Source organism: Aulonocara stuartgranti, assembly GCF_965226115.1.
Source record: "Aulonocara stuartgranti genome assembly, chromosome: 12".
NCBI classification, from domain to species: domain Eukaryota; kingdom Metazoa; phylum Chordata; class Actinopteri; order Cichliformes; family Cichlidae; genus Aulonocara; species Aulonocara stuartgranti.
The window spans coordinates 34,907,314-34,926,331 of record NC_138948.1 but is presented as its reverse complement, the minus strand read 5'-3'; the positions used below and the strand labels follow the sequence as shown (position 1 = coordinate 34,926,331).

The 19,018-nt window shown below is 40.2% G+C and overlaps 1 protein-coding gene across 3 annotated transcripts in view; it reads left to right on the top strand.

The window, feature by feature from the left end:
- The window catches only part of arvcfb (ARVCF delta catenin family member b), a 255,424-nt gene that overhangs the window by 50,320 nt on the left and 186,086 nt on the right, over nt 1-19,018 (top strand). For all 3 annotated transcript variants that reach the window (XM_082555957.1, XM_082555958.1, XM_082555956.1), the window contains one exon: nt 5,061-5,145. The gene's annotated coding sequence lies outside the window, so the exon portion shown is untranslated. The remainder of the gene's footprint in view (nt 1-5,060; nt 5,146-19,018) is intronic.

The following is a 19,018-nucleotide window of genomic DNA, read 5'->3' as shown; positions in this document are numbered from 1 at the left end:
AGAACACATAGTTTAAAATTTTTTGTTAAGATTTATTGAAATAATTGTTTCTCTTTGAAGTATTCTGTTAATATTGACAGCAAGATAACCAATGGATCAGTTCTCCAAAGCCGGCCACACAGTCTCCTCACAACCAGCCAGACTCTGCTGCCTGTTCTCCTCTATGCCCTTCTTCCATTTTATCTTCACTCCTGCCGCTATTTCCAACAGGTGATCTCATACACATAGTATTTGTGGAATCCAGGGATTGTATTACAGACTCTATACTGTTCAGCCTCTTTAGACCATAATTTTTAATGATTAATCCGCGACAACCAGCTGATAGATAATTTAAACTGTAAAATGTAAGAAGATTGTAAAAAAGCCTAGAAATGTAAAATTACATCATAATATTTCAGAGGGTCAAAGTTTGTTTGGTTTACAGTCACACAAAACTGACAAGCAGCACATTTTAAATTTTAGAAATCTAAAAAACATTTTTTTAAAATGATTTAACAACTGTTTGGAAACCTTTTCAGAAGTAATTTTAAGAGTGAAATGTGTTCTCGAGAGAGCGGGTCCACTCCCAAGAAGAATCTATTAAAGTTATATTTGTTTCTAATTCTGAGGATAGACATAGTCTGACATAAGGAGATCTTCTTTTACACCATTCAGTCGAATAAACTGCGTGTTGTACTGTAGCATAGCAGGTGTTAGTGCAATGCACCTGAAGGAGTACCCTGAAACAGAGTAATGAACTTAGTTTGGTGTGAACCGTTCGTGTTTCTCGATTGCCTTCTGGTGCCAGAAAATAAAGAGCATCCAAAAGCATTCTGCAGGATTTGTGCTTTGCAAAAATTATGAACAGGTTAATTAAAAAAAAAAAATCTACAAATCTCAATGTGAAGATTTATATGTAGGAGCTGTTTTCTCTTTGCTATGTCTGTCAACCAGAAGACATGTGCAGCAAGCTAACACTGCAGCTCTGCTGAGAGGTGGGTGCTGTCACAAGCATGGAAGGACCAGTGGTGAACCAGCGACAGGGTCATGACGCATGAGGGGAGTGGCCTGTACGACCCAATCCAAGAGATGAACTGGTTCTGATAAAAAGGTGTCAGAATACAAAGGACATCGCAGGTTGTTGTGTGTGGGGCTGCATAACCTCGGACCAGTCAGAGTGCTCATGCTGAACCCTGTCCACTGCCAAAAGCGTAAACAGCGGGCACGTGAGCCTCAGAATTGGACCACAGAGCAAAGGGAGAAGGTGGCCTGTTCTGATGAATCACATTTCCTTTTAAATGACACGGATAGCTGGGTGCCTTGCTTACCTGGGGAATACCTGGAACCAGACCGCACTGTAGAAAGAAGGGAGTGTGATGCTTTGGGCAGCTGAGAAACTTCGGATCCTGCCTTCCATGTGGATCACTTTGACTCGTCCCACGTATCTTAGTGTTGTTGTAGACCATGCACAGCCATTTTGCAGAGCACAACAAAAAGTTTGACCTGTTTGGCCTCCAAATTCCTCAGATCTCAATCCAATCAACCATCTGTGGCATGTGCTGGACAAACAAGTCCTATTCATGGAGGTCCAACCCCTGAGCTTTCAAACTTAAAGTATTTGTTGCCAGATGGTGGTGCCAGATACCAAAACACACCTTCAGTGGTCTAGTGGGGTTTAGGAGGCAAAAGGGGAACCATCATAATATTATGCATGTGGTCATAATGTTATTCCTGATCAGTGCAGACTGGAGTAATCGATATGCAAAAATAGTACCTCAGAACCAAAAGAGGGATTTTGTGAAATGGATTATGGAGTCAAGTGTCCTTTAGTGTGTCCTCCTGCCTGTGTTTAAGTTTGCTCAAATATTCTGTATGTTAGAACAAAGTTTCAACTTTCTCTGAGACCAGCAGGGGCTGTTCAGATGTTTCTGGCTGGTCGCTTTCATGGTGCCCATCAGACTGTGACCGAGGCTTAGGCTTGGGAGTAGCGGTTGTGCGCGTGGGGTGGGGATGGAAAGACAGCATCATATGGAGGGGGGAGGGGTTGGGGGTTGTCATTTACGGTAGGAGTGAAGGGGCCAAGCGGAGGAGCAAATTGCTTTTTAATCGATCATATTCCCAGTAAAAGCCACTCCCAGCCCCCGCTCGCCTACTCTTCCCTGCTATTTATAGAAGCTGCACTTGTGTGACTACAGTGTGTGTGCTGTGTGTGAGAAAGAGAGAAGAGAGAGAGTGACATAGGAAAAAAAACAGCAGGCAGGGTTGAGTTTTGTTGACCACTTTAAGTCACTGAAATAGAACTACATTCCCTGTTGTTATCACAAGTCAAAGGCCCCGTGCATATGTATTTTTTTGCTCATTAAAACCTGAGTACTACAGGGACCTTGCTTTATTCATGTGGTTAAAGATGACAGCCTTTTTTTTATTTTAATAGCAAGCTGTTGCTTTGCAAAGGCAATGATTCCAGGCCAATGATACACGAGCACCAGACACTATTCCACCAACAATAAAAAGAAACAACACCACCCAGTCAAAGATGTCATGTGCAGTCGTAGAAGCCCAACAATGCTGTAATGTGATCAGTCTCCCAGCTCCAGTTTCTTGAATCTATTTTGAGTGTGATGCCCAGTGTTGAGACTCACACTAACAGACGCTACCGTGCAGCGTGCACGAGTAATAAATTATGACTCAGCCCAGTGCTGCTGCTGATTGTTGGATCCATTTTCCGTGATGCCGTTGTTTCTAGCTAATCTGCCCCTCGGGGCTTTTGAAAAGGAAGTTTAAGTCTTTATTTTCCTGCTCTGTTGAACATTTTTTTTGTTCTTTTCATAAAGTAGTGAATCATCCCCTTTGTTTAAAAAAAAACCCAAAACAAAATAAAGAAAAAAAAATCTCCAGCTGTAATGGTGTCACATAAAAGATCCTGCAGAACGAGCAGTACCAGTAAATGAGGCCGCCGCTTGCAAGCGCTCCTGTCAGTTCTCCTTTGCAGCCCTCCCAGGAATTGTAAATGTCGTCACAGTCTCAACAAGACAGGTTTGTGCTATTTGCTGAAAATGTTTAATGTTGGATGTGCCTCTGTTTTTCTGCAGTGCACCAAAAAAAATGTAGGATTGTTTATTATGACTTTGTAGAAGTTCAAAGACAGGATCTAAATGAGAAGAGCAGAAGCACGCTGGCTAATTTACTGTAACATTCCAGTAATCTGCACAGAAGTGGAAGGCTGAGCAAATTAAAGAGCTTAGAGTGAGAGGAGACTAGAAGGGGAAGGATGGAGAGGTATGCCAGGTTCCCAGCTGCATCCTCCTCTGTGTCAGCATCTTGTCACGGTCTGACCCCTCTGACCAAACAGACATGAGCCTCACCACTCCATGCCGCTGTCTGTCTCCCTCTTATACCCACTGTGTGCTTCTAACACAAAGGTGCTTCAGCAGCCTTCCTGTTGAGACTAGTGGGAGGGAGAGTGGCAGGCATTATTGATTGAATATTTTAAATCTGATACCTGCAGATCAACACTGACATTCTGTCTCTTTTCTTTGCACCACTAGGAGACATGTTGATATTATTACTGTTGCATATCTGACCAGGGAAACTGACTAGAAGGACTTTAATCAGCAGCTTATGGATATGAGCCAACAGATGTGAGATTTGGGTGGGGTGTCACTTTGAAATGAAATATTGCAGCATTGGGAGGTACATACAAAAAATGATTATGTGTCAGGCTACATTCAGGACTGCATGTAAATGAAAAATGCAAGTGAGCAGTATTTCACCCTTTTGATGCATAAGGCAAAAACCTTATTATGACTCGGTTGATAAAAATGCACAGAGAACTACAGTTGCACATTGATCTCTGAGTGGAGCCCAACCAAATGCCATGACATGTCGTTCTCATATCATTATATCAGCCAATGTTCTTCTGATGCAACTATGGAAATGCAGATAGAGATATCTGTGAAGGTCCAATCTGAGGTGACCAATACTGCCATGGGAAAAAGAAAGCTCACAGGAAAAACTAAGTGCAATCCATGATTCAGTTTTCCGGTTCTACCTTTAGAAACAATAACTTGAAGTAGTATGACTTTATCAGCCTTGATTAAATCATTGTGAATGAACTTTAGCTCACTCTTCTTTACAGCACCGACTCACTTCATTGAGGTTTGTGGTTATTCATTTATGCATCATTGTCCTGTTGTAAGACCCAGTTTTGGGCAAGCAAATCTCTGCTTTGGTCTTGTCTGTCCAACGGACTGTGTTCCAGAAGTTGGATGATTTGTTTAGGTGCAGCATTACAAAATTAAGCTGTGCTGCCATGTTTGCTTTAAAGAGAATATGTTCTCTCTTGGCAACTCTTCCAAACCAGCCATATTTGTTCTGTCTTTTTCTAATTGTACCATTATACACAACTTTTACCTAATGCTTGTAGAGTCTGAGATTTGGTTTTTTGTTTTTCTGGGGCTGAATTAGCTGGGAATTTCACTCCTGGGAGATTAGAATGTTTTGCACCTGTGAATAAATTTCTTGCTATAGAGTGATGGACTTCAAAATGTTTGGAGGTGGCGTCATATCACTTTCTAGATTGATGGACAGCAATAATTGCTTCTCTCAGATCATTGCTGATGTCTTTGGCATCTGTCTTTGGCTTGGTGTTAACACTCGCCTAAATGATCCAGACTACAAACGTTCAAAACGTCTGCCTTTGTAGAGTTTACCATCTGCCTTTGACTGCATAGAGTCATGTGAGGACTTTGTTTTACACATGACTGTACAATCTCTATATGATAGATGATAGAATGATAGATATCCCTTTTCTTGACTGTACAGAAGTTCCTTGTTCTAGTTCTTGCAGTAATTTAAGTCATGAAATATTCTCTGCAGTAACTGTGGCTTACCAACCACAATAACTAAGATATTAAGAAGAAGTCTTTGCTTGGAAACATACCCATGCTCTTTATGGGTTTATATATAGATGCTATCTGTCCCCATTTAGGTGAAACCATATTTTTGGATTTATTCTTGTAAATTCATCCTCTTTGTCTAGTCCTCAAACAATTCTGAAATGTTTTTAATCTGTTTTTCAGGTACAGCAGCCCAAGAGTTGTGACTCTGCTCTGATAAATGTCAGCCTGCTCTGATATTTGTATGGGTCTATCGCCACAGCCAAAGGTGAGTTCATGCTATTGGCAATCCAGTTGTAATATATGTTGTTGTCAGAGGTTTCAACAGGTGCAGCACACGTTATGAGACAGTGTTAAAGTGCATCTGCAGAATCAAAGAAGCAGTTTATGTAGCTAATTTAAAGTTTGGGTCATCCAAGTTGTTGACACTTCTTTTGTCTGCCAGGTCTGTAGGGCTGCACTTTTATACAGGAACAGACAAAATTTCTCCTCTTACATATATCTTAGTTGGCTTTCTTGAATTCATCCTAGGAAAATGCTACAAGTACTCCATTTGACAGCCTTTTTTGAGTATTCTAACGTACTGATGTTCTTGTTTCAGATAGATACAGTAATGCCTTGTTGGCAGTTGACAAATAATTAAGGCCTTGGTGTTGGTTTCCTAGGAGCTGTAAACTGAAGTTGAACCTATTTGTGGAAGTTAAGATCCCCTTCCCCCCCAAAAAAAGAAGTGAAGAGAAAAACATTGGTCAGACTTTCTTTGCTAACTCTGAAAAGAGGACTCTGTTTAGTCGCTGATTTACTCGAACACTGAGTAGCAACCGTCTGTTGTTCCATTTTGATACTGTGGTTAATCTTGCTTCTGGCAGCTGAAACGGGGCATTTGTGTAGTGTGAATGAATACAAAGTATATCCCAAGTCCAGGTCATGTTTTGTTTCTGTCTTGATCTTGTACTTCTTTTTTAATGGGATTGAGCTATTGCACTGGCTGTTCTTGGGGGAGCAGTACATCACCGGAGCTGTGTTTGCCCACCTCAACTAGGAGTTTTATCCTGGCTTCAGATGAGAGACCAGCTTTAAGACCTGACAAGAAGAAGATATAAAGACTAGCCAAAAACAAAATTACGCAAAATCGTAAAGTCAACCAGGCTCCGGCATCCGGTATTGAAAGCACTGGCAGGGGATTTTAAGCCACCTCCACTGCCCCCTGGGGCTATGGTTCTGCCTCAATTGGTACCTTTTCTACTATTCCCCTGAGAGGCAGGAACAGACTGCTGGGAGAGAACCACTCAATGATACCTCAGTATCATATCTTTTTAGAATTCCTGCAGACGGGCGACGTGTTTATTTTTTTGATTTAATGTTTCATTTTTGTCCCTCTCTTTAAGTGCTAAAAACCTTTTCCTTTATTATTCATGCAGGTGGTAATAAGTGACCATCTGTGGACCCACTGTTTATCGCAGATTGGTTTCAAAAGAGGTGAAATCAGGGACACACACTCAGTTGCTCATTAAGCACCCTGCAGTTCATGCACTTCTTTTTTATAGTTGCATAGCAACTAAAATAATCAAGTGCACCTTGTGCCGTTTAATCTCTTATTCTTGTTTGTTACTGGCAGCCGACACGAAACTTCTCATTTGTGTTTATGGACCGCGGGACAAAAACTGATGCAGTGAGATTTTTCTTTGTAAATAACAAGTTCAGTGTGACCTTTCTCAGTAAAACTAAAGCATTTGGTCTTCAGTTATAAATAATGTCCACCTCAGCCCTTGCCATACCTGCAGAGGATGTCAGCGTACAACAGGTTCACCATGTAAAACGTGCAGAATAAATGCAGGGCTGAGAAGGTTAAGTGGACTGACATAAGGTCAGTGTAGTTATCTGTCTGTAAGACTCATTTTCATATCAAGGTCATTTTATCCTGAAGTCCTTGGCTCCTCAAAATGGCATCGGTTTAATTAATTCTCTGGAGCTTCACTAAGAAAGACCATTTTAGTAGTAAAGGACCACATATTAATCTGCTGGCACGGGGCCAATTACGGTACCCTGTCACTGTTCGTGTATGGCTTGTGTGGACTAATTGACTTGTCCAGACCTGAGCTCTGTGATTTAAACTTTGGTGTATGGCAGAAAAGTGGGACTATAATAATGTAATGATAATGCGGTAATGTTAATACTGTAATGGTAATCGCATAATGTGGAATTTTTTGAATTTGTGGTGAAGAGTGCTGAAGAGCATTTTCATTTGCGGTTTGTAGAGTCTCTGCAACTATATAAATGTTGTTGTATCACAAGCAGGTAGATGCTACTGTTTCATGTAGCACTGCCTCTTCATCAAAGTTTTACACACTCCCAAAGCGTAACATATTAAGCTATGTGACCAATCGTTGGTAACCCAACACGTTTCTATGTTACGCGTCTCCAAAGTATCCTTGGCCAAGATACTAAACCCTGAGTGGCTTTTCTTTTTGAGACCAATTTCAGTCAGCAACTGCTGGTCGATGAGTTGGGAATTCCAAATTTTCCCACTAAACCTGTGAATACCAGATGGTGTCTGATGAGTCTTTAGGCCTGTGTGACTATGCATGGCTTAATGTGTATATTGTTTATGTTGCCCCCGGAGATGATTTAAATTGCTTATATACTGCTTGGTTAGCTTTATGTATACTAGTACAGCATAGTAACTAAAAATAGGTGGCTGGGAGAGAGAATAAGCCTCACAAATACCTGTCCAATCAGTGCAGAGTCAAAGGGTTCCTTCTCTTTTAGTGGTATCTGGCGGAGCTAAGTATTGAGCTTAAAATCCATGCTTATGGCAGACATTATAAGTTGGCTCAGCTCTGTCCTGCAATTCAGCAACTGTTTCAACAAAGTTTTGAAGATTCTTTTTTTGACAGTGCTGTTGAATGTGCAGAGGAGGACTTTTAATAAGACAGCATCAGCCAGCAGTCACACAGCCCATCTCTAAGGACCAACAGGCCCACAGCCTGAACTCAACAGCTTTCTGTCTCTCTCTCTCTCTCTCTCTCTCTCTCTCTCCCCCCCCCCATCTTTTTGTCTCTTTCACACTGACACCTTTGAGAATCTGGTGTTTTGTTTTTATCTGAAGGAAGAGCAACTGCTGGCCCATAGGCCAGTATTCCCAGTATGGTCAGTTTTCCAACGAATTGAGATAGAGGAGTATTTATTAGAGGTAATCGTGCTTTTTATGAAACCCACTCTCACGTTTATTTGTGCTTCTTTCACATTAGATTTCTTTTTTACATGATTAATCAGAACAATTGCTCAAGAGAACTGCTAGCCCAAGTGACACTTAGGCCATGTTGTTACTGAAATGATTTCTTGACATCCTCTCCCCTCCGCTTCAGGAAGTGTTCAAATAATGTTTATTGCACACTTTGATTCATTCAATGCCAGAACTAGACTGAAGCCACTGTTAATCATTTTATGCACTGGAGGCACATTAATGGTCTGACGAAAGATGACTTTAATAAGTTAATGTACGGCAAGTGAGAAGAGCTTTTTATGACTGGATCTGGCACCATGAATTGGTTGAGACAGAGCGCGAAATGGGTTTTCAGCCATGCAGTCAACTCGAGTCCACAGCTGAATGTGCAATCTTTTTAGGAAATTACAGGTTGTAATGATAAAGCCTTCGCGTCTGCATTTACCACAGTAATGAGGCTGACCATACTCATAACATGCCATTTCCAACATTTCAGCTGCAGCAGAGAACTTGACGGTGAAAAAAACAAGAGGTTTTTCAGGCTTCTTCGATTGTATGTTTGACTTGAACAAAATTAGTGTGGTGCTGAAGATATGGATGGTGTGTAGAGCTCATATTTGCAGAATCCCAAAATATGAATGTGGTGGGGTTTAGCTGGAGCCAAAATTTCTGTGTATCTACTGCATATTCAACCTGATGCTATTTATTATATTCCCATTCTGTCACTGCAGCACATTAATAACACTGTGGAAATATCTTGGGACCAACTGCTCCATTTTAGTCGGTTTGTATAGCACTTTCGCTAATAATTACATCTTCCAGAGCAGTCCAGAGAGAACATGCACTTATCTCCAGTGGGCTGCTTCTTGGGTGACAATTGTGGGTGTTTTATTAAATGGTCACAAATTATAGTGCCACCCCAGGAGGGCTGCTGTCTTTAGTTTCCTCTGTGATATTGTTATGGAAAACTTTAGTCTGCTGGCAAAAAGGTCACAATAAAGCCCGTCTGTGTTAAAATCTCTTCTCTAGTCATGGTTTTACCTATCTGAATTAAATGCCATAATGTCTGCATGCTAGAACAAAATGTTTACCACCTTATTGTAATTTGTTAGCATGCTAACACACTCCAGTTGTTTTCAGGGAACGTACATGAAGTGAACATGTCTCCCTAATGACAGTGCATTTACAATATGAGCCTTTACTTTTAATTCTATGGTACTTTTGTGGTATGTTACTGTAGTTTTATCCTTGAACTTTTGGTAACAGTGATAACATCTCTTAAAGGTTTGTTTAACAGTTTTAAATTCACTAGTGATCAGCTCCCTAGCATTAAACAGAGAAGCTGGTGATGTATATTAATATTAGCATTCATGCATGTCCTTTCAACACCTTAAGCCCACTGGGCATTTTCTGTGAGACTGCTTGTGTTTGCTTGTGTCACAGCAAAGTAAATTTCCACTTCAGATGGTAAGTGAAGCTGTCTTATTCTTCTTCAGAAACTTTATCTCACAGTGCACAAACTACCAATGTACCCTTCAAGCATACTTCAAAGGACTACAACATAGGAGAAGGATTCCTGGAGTCCATGTCGAAATCTGAAATGGAGAATTATGGCTCCATCACACTATAGTCAAAATAACACAAGCTCTTTGCGATTAGCAAAAACTGGTAACTGCTCAGTGATAGCACTATTTTTTTCTATCAGAGACTGACTGCGAGTAGTTGATCTTAAGGTGGTTGCACAGGTCATCTAATGGGAGGCAACCTGTCTCCTGGTCCAACTCGGACTGACCTGCAGTCACTCTCAGACAGATTGGTGAATAGTAAATGGACTGGTACTTATAAAGCACCCTTCTACTCAATTTAGAGCACTCAAAGTGCTTTCTGCTACAAGTCTCATTCATCCAATCACACAGCTTTTAACTATACTTGAGCACTTTCAATTAACATTCACACACACTCGAACTTCAATGGATGCATTGGGGTTTAATATCTTGCCCAAGGATACTTTGACACATGGAGAAACCAGGGAACCAGCATCCACCAACCTCCTGATTGGAGGAGTGGCTGTGGCGTGATTGGCGGACCTTTGCAAAAAACTGTCATCTAATGTGTAAACGCAGATTTCTACTGTACTGCGTTCAATTTGAGTCTGCACTGATGAGTGCAACTCACCTATGGCACGTCTCTTTGCAATAGGAGCCTCGACTCAAGTGGTTGCCAGCTGCTTGTATTCTGCAGTGGCAAATTGCATGCAGTTGCCAATTTGACCGCAGTCAATTGCAAAGCAATAGCAGACTGACTACATGTTATTGCAGTTTTATGGCTGTCTTGATGCATTCCTTTTATGTGACTCCAGCTGGTTAAAATTCAATTCCTCATCTAACTAACCATGCTGCTGTCACTGTGTGCAGGCAACAGTACACGCTTCACTTAACACTGTATTAATGGCAGAGCTGCTCAATGGTGGAGCACAAATAAGTCAACAGTTTCGTTACACACCTTCCGGCAATATAAGTATTTGGCCATAATTTGTACAGTAATTTGTTCCAAATTATTTAACATTACAAATTAGATGCAAGATTTGTGCCGAGCATCAGGTTGAGGTGAGATTTCCTGCAGGAAACCTAAGGCAGAGAGAGAACTTGTAAACTCCACCCAGAAAGGACAGCCGACCAGGAGATTTGAAGCCAGAATCCTTTTTCTGTGGGGCATCGGTGCTAACCAGTTTGCAGTAGTTAGCACTGTTAAAAGGTGTAAGGCTTCACAGAGTTTTGCTTTTAAAAAAGGTGGAGTAAACAACCAGCATCATTGTGATGTTCCAATGCTTAACTCAACTGCAATGCCTATTAGTAAGAAAATACATGTTCATGTCCCCGTGAAGCATTTTCCACACACTGTCAGGCACTCCATGCTTTATACATGTTGATAGCTGTTATTGCAACAATAATTAGCTATGAGCGCAAGCTGTGACAGAGCTGTTGTAGAAGCACTGTGATGCTGCCCTTGCTGTGATGTTTTGAGACTGTATTTGGATGCGGGGCGTTGATGCATTAGAGGGTAGCAGCAGCAGAGAGCTGGCGAGCATGACTAATCCGGGGATCTCCTGTGTGGTGTGTACGACTGGTTGTCCTTCATGCCTCGCTGATGGGTACTGCACACTCACGGCCTCACACACTGACAGAGTCAGGGAAAGATTTGGTAGTAGCTTTGTGTGGAGCTTAGTGCTTTATTATCACATATAGTGTAGTTTAGAGTTTCAGTAATGGGCCCAACTGGCAGCATACAAAGCTTTCAGGTCCTGTTGTGTTACTAGTCACTCTGCTAAATACATTCTGTACTCTTTGGTAAGAATCTGGTGACATTGTCCGTTGTTATGCTTTGCATAGAAATTTCCTTCTTGACAGCAGAGAAAAGGTAGTTTAGATAGTGTTTAGGTAGTTTGTGTTTAGGTAGTGTTGATAATGGACTTCCATTATCAACACCAATAGCATCTTAAATTTCAAAGGATTGTGTTTAAAAACCCTCGTTTTAATTTGCCATTCATTAGATTCATTATTCAGTCTTTGACCTCTTTTGCCTGCACTGCCTTCACTTTATATGAATTCTCTATTATAGCTACAGCCCTGCGGAGACCTTAATTCTGTTTTAATGCTGCAATTTCATTTTGCCTGTTACAACAAAAATGACAAAAAATGATATATGAGGACATTGGCCAAAGCCTTTCCTTCTTAAGTGCCAAAGGAGAGACTCTGAATTAATAGGCTCGCTGTGTTGTTATTCTGCTGCACTGAGGAAAAGTCAAGTTACCGTATTCTCACTTCAGAATGTCAGTTACATGAGATACGGCACCATGAGAAAAATATTTACCCCCTTACTGATTTCTTCGTTTTTTGCACATTTCTCACACATAAATGTTTCAGATCAGCAAACAAATTAGACAAAAATAGTCCCAATAAATGCAAAATGCAGTTTTTAAATGATGATTTAATTTATTAAGGGTGTCGTTTTGGTGCAAATATAAATTATCGAATGTGCAAACTTTTATCAGATGCTTGAACCAATCTGATGAAAATGAATGAAAATAAGTGTGTGTTAGTATACAATAACTGCAATCATGCACTATGTAACTCATGGTTTGGGATTTTAAGATAATTCTGGTTCAGTTTAACCTAATAAAGAGTTGCTATAATGAGAACAACTTGCTGGCTGACCTACACACTGGCACAGTCCTCCATGAACACTGCTTTGTTTATCTGTGCAAGGATGTCTTTCAACGTGGACGTACTGTCAAAGTCATTCTGATATAGTCGTCTGAGGAAACGTCGCAGTAAATAAGTAGAATCATGGACCATTATAAGGACAATTACTGACAATTTAAGACATTATGAGAGTAGTACTCTACGGTGGCGATAATCAAATGTACATGAGTAATTGATCAGCAGCAAGTGTGTGCACCTCTATAAAAGCAGAAGTTTGGGAATTTGTGGTCTGGAGCATTCACAATGCCACAATCTTCTGAGTGGTAGTCCCAGCAAATTCATCTTAAAGTCAAACTGTGCAATACTCAAAGAAACTGCAAAGAAAACCAACCAAACAAAGAACTACATGTCAGTCTTTACAGGCCTCCAATAAGATTTTCAGTGTTAAAATTCATGAAAGCACAAAAGATTGACCAAGTATAGCTTTTTTGGAAGACCTGCCAGGAGAACACCTGTTGTCTCTAAAAAGACACGGCAACAAAGCTTAAGTTTGCAAAGTTGAACAAACCACAAGACTTCAGTGTCCTTTGGAGGGGACCAGATTGGAGTTGTTTGGCCATGATGTACAGTTTCAGATTTGGAGAAAACCAAACACAGCAAATCAGCACAAAAATCTCATACATCACAGTGGTGGAGGGCTGAGGTGTTGGATCGGCAGAGTCAAAGTCCAGACCTCAACCTGGCGTGACCTTAAGAGAGTTGTGCATAAACGAAAGCCCACAAACCTCAATGAAATGAAGCAATGTTGTAAAAAATAGAGGCTAAAATTTCACCAACAGCATGACAGAGAAATCAAGCAGAAAATGATCGGTTCAAGTTATTTCTACTAAACATGCTTCTACAAGTCACTGGATCTTTTACATGTGTTTTTCACTTGACTGTATATACAGATGATTAACTTAATTGACATGATGTTAGCATAGCTATCACTTGTTACTCATGTGTCTTGCTAATGTTAGATGTGAATTGTGATGCACTAAGATTTAATATATTTGCTTGAAAGTTTCAGACTATTTGTCTCTGTATCACTAGCAGTCCTAAGCACCACGTGTTTCCCTTTTCTGCTGTTACTTTGTGGACGGGATGACCCGGTGACTCCAGGCCAGAATAAACATCTTTGTCCTCACTCTGCCCATATCATCTCCAGATACAGCCCGCTGCTATATAGTTCCTTGTTATGGTAGCCTTGACACTGAAGTATCACCCTCTTCTGTGAGCTGAACCCTGTGATTTCTATGTATGTTTTAAATTTATTTAAATTTATCTTTGTATGTGTTCAAGCATTCGTTCTATACTGTTTGTGTAAGTGTGTGTTTATATTTGTGTGTGAGAGGAAGGACGAGAGATTGGCCTCCTGTTCTCCTGCTGCAGAAACCCTGTGCTGGAATGTTAATTGGTATGACTGGTCTGTCTCTCTGATAAGACGCAAGGCCATGTTTAATAAACCAAAGATTAAGATGTCCCACTGTCTGAATGCACGAGGCGAGGGTAGAGGAAGAGTGTGTTTTTTTTTTGTTTTTTCCCCCTGCCTTTCTCCTCCACACAATCCACATCCCGTTGCCTCATAACAAATAGAAAACCAGCAGTATTACAGAGTGTGAGGTGATTCACGAAGAGGCTCAAAACGCATGTATTATTAAGACTGGAGCAGCGAGGTTTTGAAGTTATGCTAATGAGGAGCTTTTTGGTGCTACAAATCTAACCGTCGTTTGAATAATTCCTCTGCTCGTCCCTCCTCTGCTCCATTCTGCCTCTTTTCCATCTTCTTTCCATTCTACAAGAGTCGCACTTTCAAGGACGCAGCATTGGAGTGAAGCTGTGCACATGCTGTTTAAGGGAGATGATGGTAGATTAGACAGCAGCTACAAGAAGCTCAGCACAGACCTCTGACCGGAGGCTTCTCCTCCCACATACAGCCTATAATAAAGAGATCATTTTGCCATGCAAATATATGTATATATAGAAAATCTGTGTGAATGTAGAGAATCTATATTTGTAATCATACATAAGAAGTATACAAATGCCTCCACATGGTAACCCCTGCTTGTCTGAGGAGGGCAGCTTTTAACTTTATGATCACTCATGTAATTTAATCCTGACATTTAGGGCTACATCCTGTATGCTGTATTCATATAAGACCAGTTATAGCATAGCACAGACCCTGATGAATATTAAACAGAAGCTTTTTGGTCAATGTAAGAGTGGTTTTACATGCTGGAGTTATTGCAAAACATTACAAGTATTCAGTGCGTTTCTATATCCAGCAGACTTTTATTGTTGACAGGTCAGCAATTAAACCCCATGCTCTAAGTCAGGCCAGGATGATACTACTGCTACTGAATTATTCATGCAAAGCTTGTTTATATATGCTTAAGTGTCCAGAAAGACGAGCAGAATAGTATTGACCTGGTATGCAATAAAAAGAGCAAACAATAAGTGCCATATTCATTCTTCTTTATTCAACCTAAAAGTAAGTCAGAGTGGAGTGGCTGATGATCTAATTAAAAATGTTATTGGTAAGATTTTGTAATATATTTAAAACGTAGCCGGGCTTTGTTTGGCAGTTAAACCCCTTGTGTCTGAGTTTTGAATTAACTGTAAATAAGATAAAGATCCTGTTGCAGAAGCTTGAGAGCAGGAAGGCAGTAGAACTGAGTGAGGTGAATAACAATGTTCAGTTCTCTGGTAAAGAGTCTACAGGTCTGAAGCACACTGTATATTTAATGTGGTTTGTAGGCAAAGACACACTGATAATCTTATAAAATGAGAGTGTAGTATTTCAGAATATGTGGATAAAACATTTCCAGTCTGTAATTAGCGTCTCAGTCGTGTTACTCGAGGACATTCTCATGCACAAACTTGTGAACCAGTTTTTTACGAAAATAAAACTGTTTACATAGTGGCAGTTTTAATAGATGTGAGAAGCATCTGCATAATAAGGAAAACTGATGTTGTAAGTGTGTATTTGTGTTAACCTAAATTTGGCTTGTCAGTTTGTTGTTTTAAAGTAGGCCCAAGCTGTTAAGTAAGATGATAAGAGTGTGAGAATTTAAATTTGTGTGTAAAAGGTTGGAAAATGGCAGACTATCTTGGTGAAAGAAAAAGTCGTGTTTACAGGTAGCAGTATACCAGCTCATAGGGCTGCTCGATTATGGCAAAAATGATAATCACGATTATTTTCACTGAAATTGAGATCACGATTATTTGACGATATTTATTTAACCCTTTAAGACCTACTATAGAACCAAGTCCACCAGAGCTCATATTATTTTTTTTACATGCTGTAGTGCCATTTGTGGGAGCATTTCAAGTTGCTATACATCAATACAACTGTTATAGCCCATATTTTAATAATATGTATGCATTAAGTCCATAGTAATTACATAAATTGCAAAAAAGTGCAATAAACTACAAAAAAAATTGAAAATCGTTTTTGTTTTGTTTTGTTTACATATATTTCTACTTGGAGAAATTTAAGAGGTTTATCCCTCAAAACTTTAAATACAATAAAGTTGCAAAAAATAGTTTCCCACCACAGGAAATTTATTTTGAGTGTCTTCATAGTTTTATTTTGGAGATACAGCAATTTTTATATACTGCAGGAAAAACAAAAAACAATCCTATGATGCAAATTTGCAAAGAAAACAGCATGTGCATCATTTCACTGTGGGAAGTGTTACGAACAGCTGATAGGAACGGCAAAGCGTGTTTCTGGAAAATTATGTTTTTGTTCCTGCAAGCGCTTTTTATGCAATTTTTGCAAAGCTATATGTGGAACGAAACCTTGACCGAGGACAAGCTGATGGCATCAGATGTAAGTACAACTCCTCCGGTTTCATATGCAAAACAAATTATTGCGCTAGCTTACACGGTTCAGGTTCTACAGGGATTTAAAAATAGTTACGCAAAACGGAGCGTGCTGCTCTGACCGGCTTTAAAGGGTTAACAATGACTTTAAAAAATAATATAAAATAGTGTGCAACACCACTGAAGTTTTTTTTTTTTAAACTCTCTTTTCAACCAACGGCAGTCACTCTCCAAATAACTTCTGCTTAGCTTTCCGAGCTTCCCTCGGGTCCTCTTAATCAGCGGTCTCCAACCTTTTTTGCGCCACGGACCGGTTTATGCCCGACAATATTTTCACGGACCGGCCTTTAAGGTGTCGCGGATAAATTAGGGAGGGGCTAATAATCGGCTCAGTCATTTTTAATGATCGTTGAAAGCCCAGATCGTAATCGTGATTAAAATTCGATTAATTGAGCAGCCCTACCAGCTCATGCACATATGAAGCGTCCTGGTTTGTAATAGTTCTGTGGTCTAGTCAACACCATGTTCGGACTGTTTGCAAGCTTGCGGTGCTTACAGTGTCAATAAGCTCCCCCACATTAGGTTTGTTGAACTTTGCGAATCATTTTCAGGCACAGGCTGTCTGAGTGCTGTTATTGATTTATATGGGAGAGGGCCTGGACTCGCCCAGTTGTAGAGGCAGTGTAAACTAGAAATTGTGCTTGTTCAGAGACACTGAGATGAAGGTTTGGTTATTATTTTGGAAAATCGCTCCTTAGTTTACGAGCTGCTACATTTGTGAATGTGTCCTTTCTAATAAAAGAGGTGGATTTGCTTTAATACATTATTAATAAATCAATGAACCTTTTTTCCGTTAAACAGCCTAAACTTCGAAGAGTCTCCGGACTCCATGAAATCAATTTCTTGAGGGTCAGGGACGATTGACCACATCTCCTCTTGGACGTGTAAAGTTGAGGTTCAGAAGAACTACGGCAGGATCAGGGGAGCCTATTCTTGTCAGCATAGTGAGGCCAACAGTGGCAAAGTGCATAGCTTAGTATGATGACAAACAGGAAAGCTGCAAGGGGGTCTACATGCAGGACATGAGGGTCAATGGTTAATGTGTCTGTTGATTTACATGTATATTAACTAGTTGCTTTTTTTGTATTATTATTATTTATCAAAAAAACTGATGATGCATAGATAAAACACAGCACGTTAATGAAGATTTTGGAGGGTGTTTGACTGCCTACAAAACGTTAGGCCCTTATCATAGTGTAGAGGTTACCACATTCACCTAACATGCATAAGATCCCCTGACACAAGTCCCTTTGCCACTGTAGTTTCATCTCCTGCGGTGAACATTTGTGAAGAAGGTAGAAGCGAAGAAAGCTTCCGTTTTTTTAAGACCACAGTCGAAGCTTCCAGACAGTTGCAACAAAGAGTGACTGAAATAAACATGCATAAGTGAAAATCTAAATAAAATACAATACTCCTCCAATAGAGCACTTCGCTGTCAGACTGCAGGCTTACTTGTGGTTCTAGGGTACTTAAAAGTAGAAAAGGAGGCAGAGCCCTCAGCTTTCAGGCCCCTCTCCTGTGGAACCAGCTCCCAGCTTGGATTTGGGAGACTGACACCTCTCTTCTTTTAAGATTAGGCTTAAAACTTTCCTGTTTGATAAAGCATATAGTTATGGCTGGCTCAGGTGTCCCTGAATCCTCCTTTAATCATGCTGCAATAGGCGTAGGCTGCTAGATGGTGCACCGAGTGCTTCTTCTTCACTCACCTCCTTTCACTCTTTGTCTTTATATACCAGTTTGCATTTGATCATGAATTATTATTAATCTCTGGCTCACAGTGTGTTTTTCGTCTTGTCTCTATCCTCTCTCCACCATAACTGTCCCTCCCTGAGCCTGCTTCCACTGGAGGTTTCTTCCTGTTAAAAATGAGTTTTTCCTTCACTCTGCTGCCAAGTGCTTGCTCATAAGGATTTTTCTTTTTGTTGGTGTTTTCTCTTTATTATTGTAGGGGAACTGACTGTTGTTGTGATTTGATATAAATAAAATTGAACTGATAAATATAATAAATACAGGAGAAGGACATTTAAAAAACAGAATATAAAACAATCAAGGTCAAATGTGTCAAAAGTTAAACAATATGCATATTAATATGTCAGTTACAGTTATGCAGAACAATTATTGCCCCTTTTTATGTTTGAACTTGTAGATAAAAGATCAGAATAGTATCCATTTTAAATTTTACCAACAAAGCACATACACTCTCTTTCTGAAATGTCAAATCTTTAAGCTGATATCATTAGTGTCACTTAAGGTTTACATGAGGTCGGTACATTAGCAAAATAATGCAAGTCATTTACAAATGTGTAAGTGGGTGTTTGTGTTTGTGGGGTGTTAAATTGGCAGTACTTTGTCATCCTCTTACAGCTGTAGAGAAAAGGTAGGGACCTCCTCTTAGGTCCATGAGCTCTAATTGCAACAGGCTCAACAGTGGAGTGACCTGAGGAATAAATCTATCGAGTGGAAACAACAGAACAATTCAATGACGAGCACTCTGCATACGAATGGTGCACCTGATGATGTGAAAAGGGACCGTTACAAATTTGGCTACAGGCAGGAATGGAAAACATGGATCTGTTTATCTAACAACGTGCAGTCTGTATTTTCCAGCGAATCACCGATATCTGAGGTTCTGGCCGTCACAAGCATAGTTTTTCCACCAAGCAGCTTTACTGCAGCAGTTAGTGGATCAAAGTGCTTATTGAGGTGCATCTTGTTAACAGATGCCTAAATTTATCACTATCATCTCCTGTCTGTTTCATTGCTTAACGCCCACAAGCAACCGACGA